Genomic DNA, 16,461 nt, shown 5'->3' with positions numbered 1-16,461 from the left:
GCAGCAAGAGAGCTCATGGGGAGCTCTGGGGGCCTGGAGGACACACGTGATCCAGACCCAAGGTTTATATTCAGCTGGTTTCCCTGAGACAGCAAACTTCCTGGGGTCTGTTCTGATTGCTCCTACCCATGCCATATTTGCTATTTAATATTTTTAATATCCCTTCTGTTTGGGACCACGGTTACTTGATCGTGAGGCTGTTTACATGCACGGTAGATAATTAGGTGAAATTCAAGAGACACCAAAAATAAAAGTTGTTTGCTTTGTCAGGTTCCCGTCCCAGAACACTGGTTGCTAAGTGACCACTTAGCTTCTGAACTTTTACCCCAGTTGGTGACCATATCTTTTATTTTATTTTATTTTATTTTATTTTATTTTATTTTATTTTATTATGTTAATCACCATACATTACATCAGTAGTTTTTGATGTAGTGTTCCATGATTCATTGTTTGCATACATTCAATATGTGCCCTCTTTAATACCCATCACCAGGCTAACCCATCCCCCACCACCCTCCCCTCTAGAACCCTCAGTTTGCTTCTCGGAGTCCATAGTCTCTCATGGTTCAGTGACTGTATCTTAAGTTTTCTTTCTTTTTTGCACAGTTCATTCAGACACGAATGCATGTTTAGCTTAATTCTGCAAGAAGTTAGGATGAATTGGTGCCTGGCCATCTCCTTAAGCAATAAAGATATTATAGTGACTCTGCCTTTCTAAAAATTACAAATGAGAAAGTACTAAACCACACAAAAAGGGAATCACCAAGATTCAGAATTTGGGGAGTATAGAGAAGGCAGTGTGAAAAATGAGCTAGCTCTCTTTGTAATTGTGAAAGGAATGTGAAGGATGAACCAAGAGAACCAGATCTTAAAGTTTGGAGGGTATGAAGTGAACAGAAAGGGGAGGAATAGCAAAAATCAAATCTTTGAAGAGTCTTTGCTTTATGAACGGAGTGACTCTGGGAGATGTGTCAGAGGTCTTGGGAGTTGTCCTCTTCTGAATCTTCCACAAGACATGTCTAACTAAGGAGAGTTTAATAAAGGAGCTGTTGTTTACAGGGTGGGGGGCAGGGTTCGGGGACACCGGCAGGAGATAGTACAGCACTCATGAGCTAGCAACTGTGGGGACCTCTTCTCACCCCAGGCCTGAAGGAGCAAGGGGAAGAAGGGATTATTAGTACTTGGGGGAGTGATTGTGGCTGGTTCAGGCTGCGTTTGGTTGGGCTTGGCTAACAACCCACCCCCAGAATCAATGACCAATGATAATTGGGAAATGATGGTAATTGGTAAAGACCCCAGCCCCTCTTGCCCCTACATGGGATGACTAAAACATGTTCTGTATCGGTTTTCAGTGGAGCTTAAATCCATACGGTGATTTGATAACAAGCCCTTTATTGGTTGTCTATCACAAAAAGGGAAAGCAAGGCTTAAATCCCTGGAGAGGGGAGTGCCCTGGGCAAGGCGGCCATGCAGGAGTTGTGGCCTTTAGTTAAGAGATGCAGCCAGGGGGTGCCTGGGGGGCGCAATCGGTTAAGTGTCTGACTTGATTTTGGCTCAGGTCATGATCTCAGGGTCATGAGAGCGAGCCCTGTGTCAGGCTCTGTACTCAGTGAGGAGTCTGCTTGTCCCTCTCCCTCTCTCTCTGCATTCTCTCTCTCTTTCTGATATAAAATAAAAATAAATCTTTTTTTAAAAAATAAAAGATGCAATTCACAGTGCCTGCAGTGGGAGGGAGCTGGGGAACAATGATAGGAGTACCCCAACCTCACACTCCAGTGTCTGCATCCCTTCTCCTGAGCACTTCCTCTGAAGCCAGAGAAACCTTCTGTGCTCACAGGTAGTACAAAGTCCTGGAGAATGGACCTTACTGACTGGGATGCTCCTGATGATCTCCACCTCCTGGCACTCACAGCCTTATGTAAACCCCTCCTTGAATTCTCAAGTGGGACTCAACTTACATATGGCAGAAGTGATGGACACCACTTCTGAGATTAGGCTATACAAAGACTGTGGTTTCCAGCTTGAGAATATCCTCTCTTGCTTTCTCACTCACTGTGGGGGCAGCCAGCTGTCATGTCGTGAGCTGCCCTGTGGAGGGGTCCCCATGGCAAGGAGCCAAAGGAAACCTCTGGCCAATAGCCAGGGAGGAACTGAATCCTTCCAACACCCATGCAAAGGAGCTCAGAAGTGGACACTTCCCTAGCTGAGTCTTTCAAGGAGACCACAGCCCTGGCTGACATTTGACTTGCAACCTCATGAGACACCTCAAGCCAGAGGCACCCAACTATACTGTGCCTGGACTTGTGATCCCCAGAAACTGTAAGACAATAAATGTTTATTATTTTTAAGCTGCTAAGTTTGGGGGCAATTTGGCATATGAAAATAGATGACTAATACACCATTTCTCTCCCCTACTTTCCTACTGGTATTTTCTCCTTTCCCCAGATGAACTACTTGCCCTCCAATCCTTGACCCAGGTCTGTTTCTGGGGGCTGACCAAACCAGGAAAACACACAAAGAGAGGGAGGAGGCTCGGAGGGAGGGCGAGAGGAAGGAACCTCTTGGAGTCCTGCTCCGGGCTGGTAACAGTTGTAACAGTTGATTCTGGGTTTAGCGCTGAAAGCACCACTTCCCGCTGGGGGGAGTCACTGGGGGAAGCAGCAGAGTGAGTGCTGGGTTCAAAGACAGAGAACCTGGCTTTGAGATTCCCCTCTACCAGTTCTGGGATGGCGATGAAGGTGTTTAATACGCCAGGGACTAAGTTTTCTCAACTGAAGAGCTCTACCAACCAACTCTGGTGTATCGGGATTAAATGAGCTTAAAGCCAGTGACCAGGGCTTTGGAAACATGTGGCTTCCTGCAAATGAGTCATCATTACAGGCAAAGTGGCCATGGGTGCCTGGTCACTAATCACATGACTGGCCATATGACCCTCGAACGGCACATGACTTTGAAGCTGAGTCCCTGGGCTTCCAGGCCAGATGGACTTGGGGGCAAGTTCTCTTCTCTGCCTGGAATGACTGCTGAGTGCTCTTGGAAAGGAGATGAGCAAGTAGGAACACAGCCCGCCCCAGCACGAGCCGGTGTCTGTCCACAGCTCTCTCAAACAGAAGAATTGTGTCCCAAGGTCTTTTAAAAATAACCACATTTTGAGATGTTTATATACAAACCAGGGGAAGAATGGGGGGTATTATGCCCATAATGGAAAGTGCTTTTAAACAAAAAGGCACCATTTACCGTCCATTTACAAGGACGGGCTGTAGGCTGCTGCTACTGGAGCTGGGTCTGGGTGTGGTTTGAGTCGATGGATGGACTTTGCTGGTGGGTTTGGTTGGGCCTGTCAATCAGGCTTGCTGGACTGCATGCTTTGTGCTGAAGACTCCAGTTTGCGCGGTTCTGGGAGCTTCTCTGCAGCACTGCTTATCTCTCTTGTCCTTGGGGCCTGGCTTCTTCCAGTAGATGGAAGATCCACTTTAAGAAAATAACTTTTTCTTTGTAATCAAGCCTTATAACATGTTTCTTTAGATTCTTCAGCATCCCTTTTAATCCTTGTTAAGAGCCTATGGTGCAGGGGTGGGGTTGGGTTTGAGTGCAGCACAGGACACACACACAAACACACCCCCACACACACATCACAGGTCACCTCAGTTATTGCCTGGGTGGATCTGTCACCAAAAACATCATCTCAGGGCACACCTGTCTAGTATGTCCCCGTTATTGCGGTAAGTATGTACTAGGGAAGGCACTCTGAGAGGGGTGAAGAATGGATATGTTTTTGAGAGCTGACTATGTGCCAGGGAACTCTATCTCTATTATTTCCTTTCCCACAACAGCCCTGAAAGGCAAGTACCATCATTATTTCCATTTTGCGCACAAGAAAACGAGCTCAGGGAGACAGAGCTAGTTGACCAAGATCTCAGAGCTAGTAAGGGCTGGAAAAGGCATTTAGACTGTTGTTTTCCATTCTATGATTGTGCCTTCCACATGCTTCCATAGCTATAGCAAATCTTCCTGTGTTAACTGCTACCGCTTATTACCCCTTCTATACTCTGCCCCCTGCGTGCTCACAGTGATGTATGATATACGGCAGAAGTGTGATCGCTGTTCAACAAATATTCGCATCCCATGCGCCTCCCCGGGAGGCACACAGCTCTTTGCTCTGATGACTTGGGCTTGGCCATGCATTTTGCTTTGGCCAACAGGATGTTAGGAGATGTGGTATCAGCAGAGGCTTGAGATGTGCTTACCCAGGTGATCTTGCCCTTTCGTGCTCCTACCTCTCACCTGGAAAGAATGTGCTGTGGGCAGTTTCTAGCCCAAGCAGGATGGGAAACATATAAAGTGGGTCAGGACTTAGCTCAAGCTTGGAGCTGAGCCCGGCTGAATGCCACCTAAATCAGCTGGCCCCGGCTGACGCTGCGGATGAGTGAACAAGAGAAAAATGCCTATTGCTGTTTGCCTGATACTTGTAGTTATTTGTTACATGGCAAAAGCTGACTAATACAAGAAGCGAAATGTGAGAAATCAAAAAACTTCCAAGTTCAGCTTCAAAAGTGTGTTCCTTTATATTCATCTATTCATCCAAACATTTATTATGCAGCTAGTATGTACCGGGCGCTTATGACCATTGCCTGCATTAATTTCTACAGTGGCTGGAATAAAGTACAACAAATTTAGCAGCTTAAAAGAACACACAGGTATTATTTCACAGTCCTGTAGATCAGAAGTCAGGTACAACAAGGCCAAAATCCAGATGTCAGCAGGACTCTGGTTCTTTCTGGGCGCTCTGAGGATAAATCTAAGTCCCAGCTCAGTCAGGTTGTCCCCAAATTCAGTTGCTGGCAGCTGTACGAGTTAGATTCCTGTTTCCTTGCTGGTTGTCAGCTAAGGGTTGGTCTCTGCTCCTAGACGCTGCTGCATTCCTTCTCCTGTTTTACCTGTGGATGCTCCAGCAAGGGTGGCTTGAGTCCCTTTCATGTTTTGAATCTCTCCAGCTTCCCCTCCTGCTGCATCTCTGTGGTGGTGGGGTTTAACAAGACTGATGTGCACTCTGCCTTCACGGAGCTTACATTCTCTGGCAAAAGAGACAGACAATAGACATCCCAAATAGAAGGATAAATACAGTTATGTTGAGTGCTGTGAAGGAGATAGGGAAATGTGATAGAATCGAGGAAGGAGTTTCTGGATGTAGGAACATTAACTCTGCTGGTCATCTTGAAGATTCTATGAAACGTGAAGGATATGCTTGGTTGGGGCATGTGTTCCGCTAACGAAGAAACAGAGACTCCAGTCTGGTCTTAGGGCTCCTCCTGCCATGCTTAGCTATGTGTGTCTGCCATTAATTGCCAGTCCTGATCTGGGCATGTACAGCGAGTGGATATGACCCCTTCCCTACCTACCTCCTAAGGCATCTTGTGATGCTATAAATATGAGAAGAGGTAAGAAAAATGAAAATGAAAAAACTGTCTACATGTTGTGGCTGACACTTTCCAAAGCAAGGTGATGTTGGGAGAATGCATGGTTGAGCATATCTAGGTGATTGTTGGACTTAGAGTGGCTCTGTCATTCTGGGGGGCTGATTTCCCCTGCCCCTGCTGGCAAGGGCAGAACCCCATTCTGTGTCTGAAATATGATGCACAAGGGCATCTTGTGACCTGGAGGAGACTTTTCCTCTCCTAACAACTCAAGAGGCCTTCTGCAATGCAGAATGGAGTTGGCATTGGTCAGCACAAAGGTCACTCCCCAACTCTGCTTCTCTTTCCTCTCCAGGGTGACCGAAGGCCCAGCCCCTTTCATCACTCCAAACTGTAGGCTGCTGGCCTGAGTGGTATGTGGAAAAATATGCAGGACCTGGAGCTAAAGGAGGCTGGAGTGCCATGGATTCAGAGGTGGCTACTTCCTCCCGGGTAGAGTCAAAAGAGCACCCGCCGAGGAGTCCACAGGCCAGGAGACAGGGTCGCATCATGCCCTGGACCATGGTCTCTGGAACTGGGGCCTGGATTCAGCCCCAGCTTATCAGCTCTGTGACCTTGAGTAAATTCTTTAATTTTGTTGAGTTTCAACTCTAAAATGGGAACAGTAATGGTGCCGGGCTCCTGGGCTGGTGAGACAATCCATGGATGGTGCTGCAGCAGATATGCTGAGGCCCTTCTGCGATTTTCTTGACCCTCTTGTCCTCTGTGGGTTTTCTGGGTAGTTCCAGCATGCCCATGGCCTCCTTCCTCAAGCACCTGAGATTCTCTCTGCCCAGGGGCTTCTCTAGCTACACGAGGGTGCTTAGCTCCAACATGGGGCATTTAGAAGAGCCAGAGAGTTAATGTTTCAGGAGTGACTCTCAGCCAATGAGGGGTTAGAGCTGGTGGATAAACCTCACTATCCAGTGGAATCATTCTCAGGAGTGTAACATAGAGTTTCCCGAAGTGTCCCCAGTGTGGACCGAATCCCAGGTGCCTTCAGAGGTGACCTACTTATTACTGCCTGTTCAGCTGGCTTGCCTCCCTTCCCTGTCTCTTTCCTTACTTTCTCACTGTGCTTCCTGGAATCACCTCCCAAATAAGCTACCTGCACCCAAATCCTTGACTCAGGGCCTGCTTTGGGCAAACCCCACCGAGACGGGCTTCATGCCAAGCCTGGCACTTATTAAGTACTCTGCAAGCAGTACTTACTATTAGACAGTTATTACTCCTACTCCCACCCCAGACAGCATCCCTGTGACATCAAGGGGATGCCCTGTCCCCTCTCCCAGTCTGGGCCCAGATTTGAGCACGAGCTTTAGCTGTGAGTTAGAGAGTGGCTGGCTGACTTAGAGGAACCCATCACCCTCTTCCTGAGTTCAGCTTCAGCCCCGGCCCATCACATCTCCAGGGAGCTCAGCTGGCATTGGCAAGAGTGTGTCTTTCCTCTTGGAAAGGACGTGGCTCAGGCCTGGGACTAGGAGAATCTACCAGCTGCTTAGGTGGCTAACCCTCAGTTTCTTCCTTTGTACAGTGGGGGTCATTAAGAGCCTCGGGTTGTTGTCTTAGTTTGTTTGGGCTGGATGGCTTGTAAACAACAGACACTTATTTCTCACAGTTCTGGAGGCTGGATGCCCAAGATCAGCCTGGTGCCTGCACAGTCAGGTTCCGGTGAGGACCCTCTTCTGGTTGCAGACTTCTGACTTCTCGCTGTGTCCTCACATGGTGGAAGGGGTGGCAAAGGAGCTCTGTGGAGCCTGTCTTATAAGAGCACTGATCCCATTCAGGAAGGCTCCACCCCCATGGCCCAGGCACCTCTCGAACCCTGTCACCCGGCAGGTTAGGATTTCAACCTATGAGTTTTGGGGAGATGCAGACACTCAGATCATGGCAGTTGTTGAGTGATTAAAGGAGGAAGTGCCCATGAGGTGTCCTTTACAGGGCCTGGCATGGAGGGAGGACCCAAAATGGTGGCCAGAGATTTTCTCTAGACCCAGTTCTCAGTGCATGGTCTGGAAAACTGAGGCTCAGAAAGTGACAGTCAGGACTTTCAAACATGCAGTCCCACCTGCCATAGGCTGTAGGGTGGGTGGAGTGGAAGGGTCTGGGTAGAGCCCAAATGACAGCCAGGCTCCTTGTTGAATTTCTGGCGGTGGCAGCATCCACTGATCAAATATTTATCAGACCCAACAGTGCGCCCATAGCATTGTGCCAAGATGAAAACAACACACATCTGGCCCCAGGAAGCTCATGTCCAAGCATCTCACAGTGAACCAAAGGATGGTGCATATAGAATGTGTGCCACATGAAGGATGTTTTCGGAACTGAGGAAGAAGCAGATTTGGAAAGCTTCAGGTTAAAAGTCCCTGCCTTCTCTTTTTGATAGCTAAATAATCATAGTAATCATTAATATTTGTTGATGCTTACACCAAGGCAGGAACAGTTTTAAGCACTTTATATGAATTAACTGAGTTGATCGTATCCTGGTATGGACCCCGTAAGTAAGGACTAGTATTATCACCCCATTTCACAAAGAAGAAACTAAGTCCAAGAGAGGCCATGGAGTTTGCCCAGAGTCACACAGTTGGTAAGTGAAGGTACTGGGATTTGAACCTGGATGATCTGGATCCAGAGTCCTTGCTTTAACCACCACTGTATATCCCAACCCACACTCACAGGAACATGGGGGACCCGATCATCTGAACTTCTAGAGGTCCCTCTGGGGGGTTTTGTGCAACTTTGGTTAATGATGCTTTGGTTGGTTTTGGCCCCGTGGCTCCTTCCTGAGCTCCGGTAAGTTGCAAGTTCTGGGTTTGGGTTGCGTTCCTTGGGAAAGTTGAGTCGGTTGGATGTATAAGCCCAACTGGAGGCAGCTCTGTCCTGGTTTCTGGGGCCCCATCCTGGCTTCTAAGTGTGAGGATTTATCACAGCTTCCCAGGACATTACTGACCATCCAGCCACTGCTATCCTACAGATGGAGAATTCTGAATCTTTTCAGGGTCACAGATTATGGTAGACACTGGGCGCCCTGCCAAGATCCCTTGACTTACCCATCTCCCAGCTGCAGGCGGGGGGAGTGGGGGGGTTTGTTGCTAATAGCTTACAGCTGCCCCCTGCTCAAGGATGCCATATTTAGCAAACAAGAATATTTCATTTTATCTGGCAAACTGTACCTCTTCTCCAGACAATTGTCTTTGATTGATGGGAGCATCCTACAGCCAATGATTGATATGGGATTCCAAAAGTCTTGCCCTTTGCTATAGGATGGGGACAACTTTGTGGTCCAGTTTATGTTCCAGAGTCCCCCTGTAGATTAGGCCAGGGCTCCTCGTGACATGAGGTCACATTCTTGCTGGGCTCTTGTCTCTTGCCTCTCCTTAGAAGTTTCCTCCAAGGTCCCTTGCTCAATAACTCACCTTATTCTAAATCCTTGTTTCAGGCTCTTTTCTAGGGAACCTTGGTCCCCTTGAAAATATGGCAAAAACTCTAGATCTTTTTGCTGAAAAAAGCACAGGTGCACCTACACACTAACAATGGCACATGATTTTTGGAAATGACCTTGAAGGGGGGCCTCCCACTTCCTACATGTCCCAGACCTCTATCTCACCCTTTCAAAGCTGACTGCCAGTGACTGGCAGCCACTGGGATGGGATGAGGGTTAGCATGAAGTTAGCAGTGAAAATTATGAGCAGGTTTTTTTAAGCCTGTGTAATTTCCATTATTTGCAGAAAGTCTATGTGGAAATCAAAACAAGTCCAGGGAGAGGAAGTTGTCAGCTGAATGTCATGATAAGAAGTAATAGTTGAAAGGACATGAAAGAAACATAAGTCATCTCCCTGCTTGAAACTATTCAAAGGCTTCCCACTGCTATCCTGATAAAGACCAAAGTCCTTGACAAATGTCTCAAGGCTCTCCATGGATGGGTCCTTCCACCATGTCAGTTTCATTACAAATCACTCTCCCATTTGATCTCCATGCTGTGGTTAGTCTGGTCTCTTCCAGCCCTTCCAACTTATGTCCTTTCCTACCTCAGGGCCTTTGCACATGTCCCTGCCTTTCCCTGAGTTATTCTTCCCAGGCTTCTTCCTCCTCTATTACTTGATCACTTTTTAAAAGACACTCTTCCTGACTTCCCAGGTAGATTGATACCCTCTACTTCACACTATGTACATCTTATACTTCTTTCATGTTAGTTACCTATTACTAGGTAATAAATTACTCCAAATTTAGCAGCTTAAAACAACAAACATTTTTATCTCACAGTTTCTATGAGCTAGGCATATGGGAGTAGCTTAGCTGGTGGTTTGGGCTCAGGGGTCTCCTGAGTTTATAGTCAGATTGTTGGCCAGGGCTGCAGTCGTCTGAGGGCTTGAATGGAGGTGGAGAATCTACTTCTAAGATCACTCACATGGAGGCTTGGAAGGCTTCAATACCTCACCAGATGGGTACTCCCTCCATTAGCTGGCTTCCCCCAGAGCAAGTGATAAGAGAAAGAGAGAGAGAGTGTGTGTGCATATGCTAGTGGGGGTGGGGAGGGGCAGAGGGGGAGGGAGGGAGAGAATCTTAAGCAGGCTCCACACCCAGCACAGAGTCCAACACGGGGCTCTATCACACGACCCTGAGATCATGACCTGAGCTGAAATCAAGAGTCAGATGCTTAACCGACTGAGCCATCCAGGGGCCCCTGTAGACATTATTTTTAAAACCACCTTAGTCACTTATCACAGTTGGAAATCTACCTTTAATTTGTGTGACTACTTGATCAATATTCTGTCGGGGCTGCGCTATTCAAGAAGGAAGAGTCTTCCCACCCCTTCCCTTCATTTCTCATCCTTCTATTCCAGTGCCCAAAATAGAGGTGGCACTGAATAAATATTTATTTAATAATTGAATGACTTATTTATTATTTTTTTGTGAGTATACTTCAAGAAAAATCTCTGGCAAGGAAGCCATGATCAATGTTTAGTAGCATATCACTGTGATTCAGAGCACACATGAAAATTCCTGCAGTTGGTCTTTCAATTTCAGTTTAAGGGTAAGGCATAGAGTCTGGAGCCCGTGATATTTTTACTCTTCATTTATCTTACAAACATTTATGAGCACTTAATCATGTGCTAGAAAGAGTTCCAGGTACTGAGGATGCGGAGATTAACAGGATGCAGGATGGTTTTATAAATTAAGACATCCACATATTAATGTATAAAGCAGCCCAAGGCTTTTAAATAATCTTCAAACATGAAAGACAACAGGCAGCTGTATTAGAAACAGACCCCTTGATATTGTATTTGCAGAAGTTGTTTTATCAGCCTAGCATGTTCCCCAAGTGAACGGAGTATTTACATTTAATTCCAAACGGGTTGTGCCAACATCAGTCCTCTGGTTCTCCTACTTTTGGTCACTGTTTGCAAATGCACGAAAGGTTTTGTCAAAGGAGCTGGATAAAGATGGAAAGAGAATGGCATTATATATGACTAGCAGAGATCTCAGAGTGGCGGGTGCTGAGAAACAGTCAAGCCGAGGTCACGGGGGTGTTCTCGGAGAGTGAGGATAATGTGAACAAATGGAATTGGGAAAAATGAAACAGGCTTTGGCTGAAATGAGTGCGGTGTGGCCAGAGGCCTGGTCTGCGGCTCAGGAGACCTCAGTCCGGTCCCCGCTCTGCGTCGGGGAAACACACGCTCCCTTTCCTGGGCCTCTGTGTCCTTGTTCGGAAAATACATGCATTGGATCAGACCAGAGGTTTTGAAACTTTTTTGTGTGTGTTAGCTTATTTCTGTCATTGCACTTACAACCCAACACCCAGATATGTAGAACAGGTAAAGAAGAGTAGGTGGCTGGATCCCAGGCCACTGCTGCCTCCATCATGTTCCCTTGTCCTCACAAAGTCAGTTCGTTCCACTGAGTTCCAGCTGACAGCACACGGTTCCCCCCCACCCCCCGCCCCCCCAGGGCTTTCCCGGGCTGCTGGAGTCCCTTTGCCACCTAGCCCGTAAGCTGGCAGTACTAGCAAATTAACATGCCCTACCAGCCGGCCTCAACCGATGACTGTTGGGAGCTGGGGTATTTCTACCCTAGGTCCCTCACTCAGGTGGGTGTGTCATCTGGGCCAGGTCCCAGAGTTCCCCCCGGAGGTGCAAGCCTCTGGTGCCTGCAGTGGTCCTGGTAGCTGCATTGCTAACGCCCTGTACTGGCTGCTTTCCCTTCTCTTTGTCACTTCCTCACTCCCCCTGCTGGTGATTCCTGGGATTGCCTCCCAAATATAAGTGCACTTGGATCCTTGTCTCAGGCTCAGCTTGGCTGGGGAGTTGGGGGGCGGAGGGCAAACTAAGACGGGGACCCACAGCAGGAACAAACTCTGCCTCCCCACTTCCTCCCTGCCTCAGACACCCTTGCAGAGCTCCTAGGCCCCAGAGCAGTTTACAAAGCGATGGACTTAAAATGAGAGTCTCTGTTTCCTTACGACGGTGGCCTTTGAAAAAGTGCGCGTCACTGCGTTAGTAGAAATGTGGTGTGTTAAAAGCAACTTTATGCTAGCGTTTTTGGATGAAAAGAACCAGGAGGTTCTTTATAATTCTAAAGTCAAATTATGCTTCGACTTTGTAGCAGTGTTATTATGAGCTAGTTTTCTCTTTTGCTCACTTGCTTTATGGAGTGAGGAAATGAATCTGTGCCAATTGGCAGATACGCCAGCCCCGAACAGGTTAGGGACAATGACCCTTGAATGGTTTCTGGATTGATATAGTCCCCCTTTTGACTGGTGATTCCCTTTCTGACTCTTTTTCTAACCTTCACGCAGAGGAGAAAGGCGGGAAGTCAGACCCCTAGGGATGTTTCTCCTCCATAGCTGGGGAGGGGGGCAAGAAGCACAGGGTGCAGTGCTCACTGTAGTGTCCTGAGCAAATACCCCCTCCCCCACCACGTCAGGGCACAGTGGCCTGACTTCCAACTGTCTGCACCTGCATTTTGTTGCCTGCTGGCATTTTGCTGCCTTCCAGGGAACTCACACTCCTTGGGAGCAGCCCTCAGGCCAGGATTAATGGGAGTTGGGGTACAAATACCCCAGCTACCTTGTCCCTGCAGTGGGAAATCCCAGGTGTGTGTCCCGCATCATGCTCCCAGTGGTAATGTGCTTGATAACACGCCCTGTCCTGGCTGCCTCGCCTTTCCGGCCTCACTTCCCCGTGCCTCTGCTGGTACTTTCTGCACCTCCCCAATAAATTCCAGCTGCTCAAATCCTTGTCTGAATCTGTTTCTGGGAAAACCCAAGCTAAAAAAAAAAAAAGTTTCCCAGAAAAGTGCCGGGTAGTTTTTGCTTATTCCTTTTTGTTCCTGGGAGCCCATTTTGTAGGTCACAGGATCAATTGATGAGAGGAAGTTGGTGGGTGCGGTTGAGTGCCTCTGGGATGGGGACCCAGGCTTCGTGAGAGCTGCCCCGGGACAGCCCTGTGGACTGGGAGGACAGCCTAAAAGCCTTGTGCTCTCCTTCCATGACTGCTTCCCTAATGGCCAGACCTGCTTCTCTTGCCTAAATCCTACCCCCGAGGCGGTTCCCGTGGTCCCCAGGGCATCTGTGGTCTCTGCCCACCACTGTCTCTTCTGTCCTTCATGCGCCGGTAATAGAAGACCACTTGAAGTTTCCCTACACCTCACTTTCGCATCCCTTTCATGCCTGCTGACTTTGGTTTCATGTTCTCCCTGATCATACTGCCCTTCCCTGCTTTTCTCTTAGCAGAATCTTGTTCCTCCTTTAAGATCCAGTCTAAGGGTCACCTCCTCTAGGAAGCCTTCCTTGAATTGATTTCCATGCCTCCCCTGGGCCCCCCAGCATCTCTGTCTTATAGCCCCTTCACACACTGTACTGAAATCATCCATGCAGACACCTGCTTCCCCACCAGATGGTGAACTCCTTGAAAACCCAGGCTGTGTCCTATTCAAAGGGCCTAGCACACTACAGGTGCTGGACGTAGGCTGGGCTCCCCAGAAGCAGACCCTGAGACAGGTATTTCTTTGCAAGTGGTTTATTAAGGAGCTGCTCCCAGGAGAAATCAGTAAGGGGGTAGGGGAAGTGGGCCAGGGAAGGACCTAAGATGTGATTTCAGGCAAAAGTCCATGGAGGAGAGCTTTCTTCCTGATCCCACAGGGAATGCTGGAGTAGAAGTCACACCTCTATGGTCGTCCTGAAAACTGGGCTTTTCCTCTTCTATACCAGCCAGTCACTGACTGAGGTCTACTCCAGGGACACATAAACACCTGGGTCCACACACCACATCTCCATGTGTGTGTGTGTCCACATGCAGAGTGATTCCAAGAGCCCGAAGACAGTCTTCTAGAGGGTCACAGATACGGGTCATCAGAGGAAAAGGCCAGGGGATGAACTCCAGGGCAGAGTCCCACAGATAAGGTAACAGGGTGACAGAATTAGGCTGAGCTCCAAGAGCGTCCACTAGAGGGCTCCCACACGTCTCTCCGCTGAGCTGACGTGTGGCTGGGGAGGTATGCCCCCTGTGTGGCTTTTCGGCACCTTGACATCAGCTCATCCTGTGGTCCATTAACCCCAACCTCTCCACTTCTACTCTTCCTGAACTCTCTGAGTGCCTGGCTCTGCCTCCGGGGTCATCTTTGGCCTGTATTCCCAGCCTCATAAATTCACCCTTCCATCAATTTCCTCAATTCTTTCAATTCTCCTTTCAAAATCTTTTCCAAAGTCATTCCCTTTTCCCCCTATTCTCATTACCTTGCTGCTAATCATCAGAGCCTAGTATGATCGTTACCTGTACATATTGAATGAATGAATGAACGAGTGAGTGAGTGATAGCCCAATCTTCTGAAAGAACTTCAGCCTCCCTAGCCTGGTGTGCTGTTTTCCCAAGGGCTGACCCTGCCCCTCTTCTTAGATCTTACGAATTTCTGCATAAACATACTACTTAATGGCAACACAAACCACTCATTCTTTCATAACATAACTCACATTCTGGCTGTCTCACCTTTGCTCTTCTTCGCACCTAAAAAGCCCAATTTCTCATCTCTACCTGTAAAAATTCTCATTTTCTAAGACCCAGCTTCCCAATCTTCTTTGAACTTGTGGCATTTAATTTGTTCCTCTCTTAGGGAACTGTTGAAAAACGGTTTTGGTTCCACCATCTTTAGAGACGATGAGTTCCACCATATCAAGAGTTGTAGGTTACACTGTATGTTAACTAACTGGAATTTAAATAAAAAAACCTAAAAAAATAAAAATGCTTAAAAAAAGAGTTGTATATATGGTTAGCAGTAAATATTCACCAAATATTGTGGGTTGCCCTCTCTTGTGGGCACATAGTAGGGCTATATTTTTCTACCCCCTTGAACTAAATCGGGACCATGTGACTTGTTTTGGCCAACGAAACGTGAGCAGAGTGACTTGTGTCACTTCTGGGTGGGATCTTTAAGAGCCAGTGCAGGATTGTCCACCTCCCTTCTTCCTGCTTTAACAACCATTGAAGGACAGAGATAGACCCTCCCTTGGCTTGGGCCCCTGAATGAGGACAATGCAGACCGGAGGTCCTAGTATTTCTGCAGCAGATAGGTATCATAAGTAAGAAATCAACTTTTATTGTTTCAAGTCTCTGAGATTTGGGGGTTGTTGTTACAGAGCATAATGTAGCCTCTCGGAGTCTAACAGGTGTCTTCCTGAGGAAGAGCCTCAAGGTGTGTATATATATATATATATATATATTGAATGAAGCAAACTAAGAGACTCTATTTCTTGACCGAAGTCACCACCCTTCTGTAGCTGAGATGATGGAATGAACGCATTAAAAGATTGAATTCACACAGATGGAGTTAAGTGAGGCATTGGATAATGTCGGTTGCATTTTCATTGTAGAAGCCCAATGAGGTAGTTACAGATTAGAATCGAAAGAATGTCCCCCACATACTATTTTTCTTCCATGTCTCCCTCCCTTCCTCTCTCCCATTTCACTCTCTTCCTCTTTCCCTCCCCACTTTCTTTTTTTAAAAAAAATTTAGTTCTATCTGTTGGTTGAGCATGAAAATCTTGTATGAGAAGCAGGAAGAAACCAGCCACATGATTTTTAATTTTTTAAATGCGTGAATAAAGAACAGAAAACCTTGCCATAAGAAAAATAAATTTGTATTTTGAAAACATTAATCTTTAGACCAGAAGAGGTGGTTTTGATCAGATCTTCCATTCCTCAATTTTTCATCCTTTGTATCTCAAATTTTGCCCAAAAAGCAAAAGGGATAAGTGTTCTAATGACAAAAATAAATCTAATATTAAATTTTTTGCATCTTGCCCGTCTCACTTTCTGGGGGTTATTTTCTACCATAATGGTCCAGGATCTTTGAAATGTCTTTAAAGAAAAAATTTTTTTTCATCAGTGCCTGCAACAAATGAATCACACAGACAATTTGCTACAATAGGCTTTTCTTTTTGTGCAAAGGCAAGAAATCCTGAGTGAGGAAGCTCAGATTTCACCAACCTCCTGGTTCTGAAATTACTCATCCAGACATGAAACAAAATTGAAAAATCAGAGAGATCTAGTTTGAAGGAAAAAGAATGGTTGATGGCCTGGGAACCAAGTAAGTACTCATTTTGCTTTTGTGCCATTGGATGAAGATGCTCAGATCAAAAGAGGACTTGGAAACGTCAAGAAATCGACAAGCAGGGCTAAAAGACGCAGGCAACGTGTTTATCATACTAAAAAAAAGGCATACATCTGGAGTGTCAGCAGTGGTCCTCAGCCCAAAGAGGCTCTTGCCATAACAAACTCATTGACAAGAACTGTCATTGACTCTGCTTTATCTTCCGTGTGCTACTAAGAGGGCACCTTCCAAGTGCATCCTACGTAAATTGAGGTTTGCTTCCTGACCTGGGAGATCAAATCTCTGTCAAAGAGAGCTGGCTGATGGATCACCGTGTGGCTGCCACTGCATTGAAAATCACATCAAATACCTTCTCAAACACACTTCTGAATTACATGCTGGATGTCCAAAGAGGAGGTTAGAG

Source organism: Eumetopias jubatus, unplaced genomic scaffold, assembly GCF_037043125.1.
Source record: "Eumetopias jubatus isolate StellerSeaLion01/CBP00866 unplaced genomic scaffold, mEumJub1_p1.0 scaffold_9, whole genome shotgun sequence".
Lineage (NCBI taxonomy): Eukaryota > Metazoa > Chordata > Mammalia > Carnivora > Otariidae > Eumetopias > Eumetopias jubatus.
The sequence above is the reverse complement of the archived record's forward strand: the minus strand, read 5'-3'. Positions refer to the sequence as shown.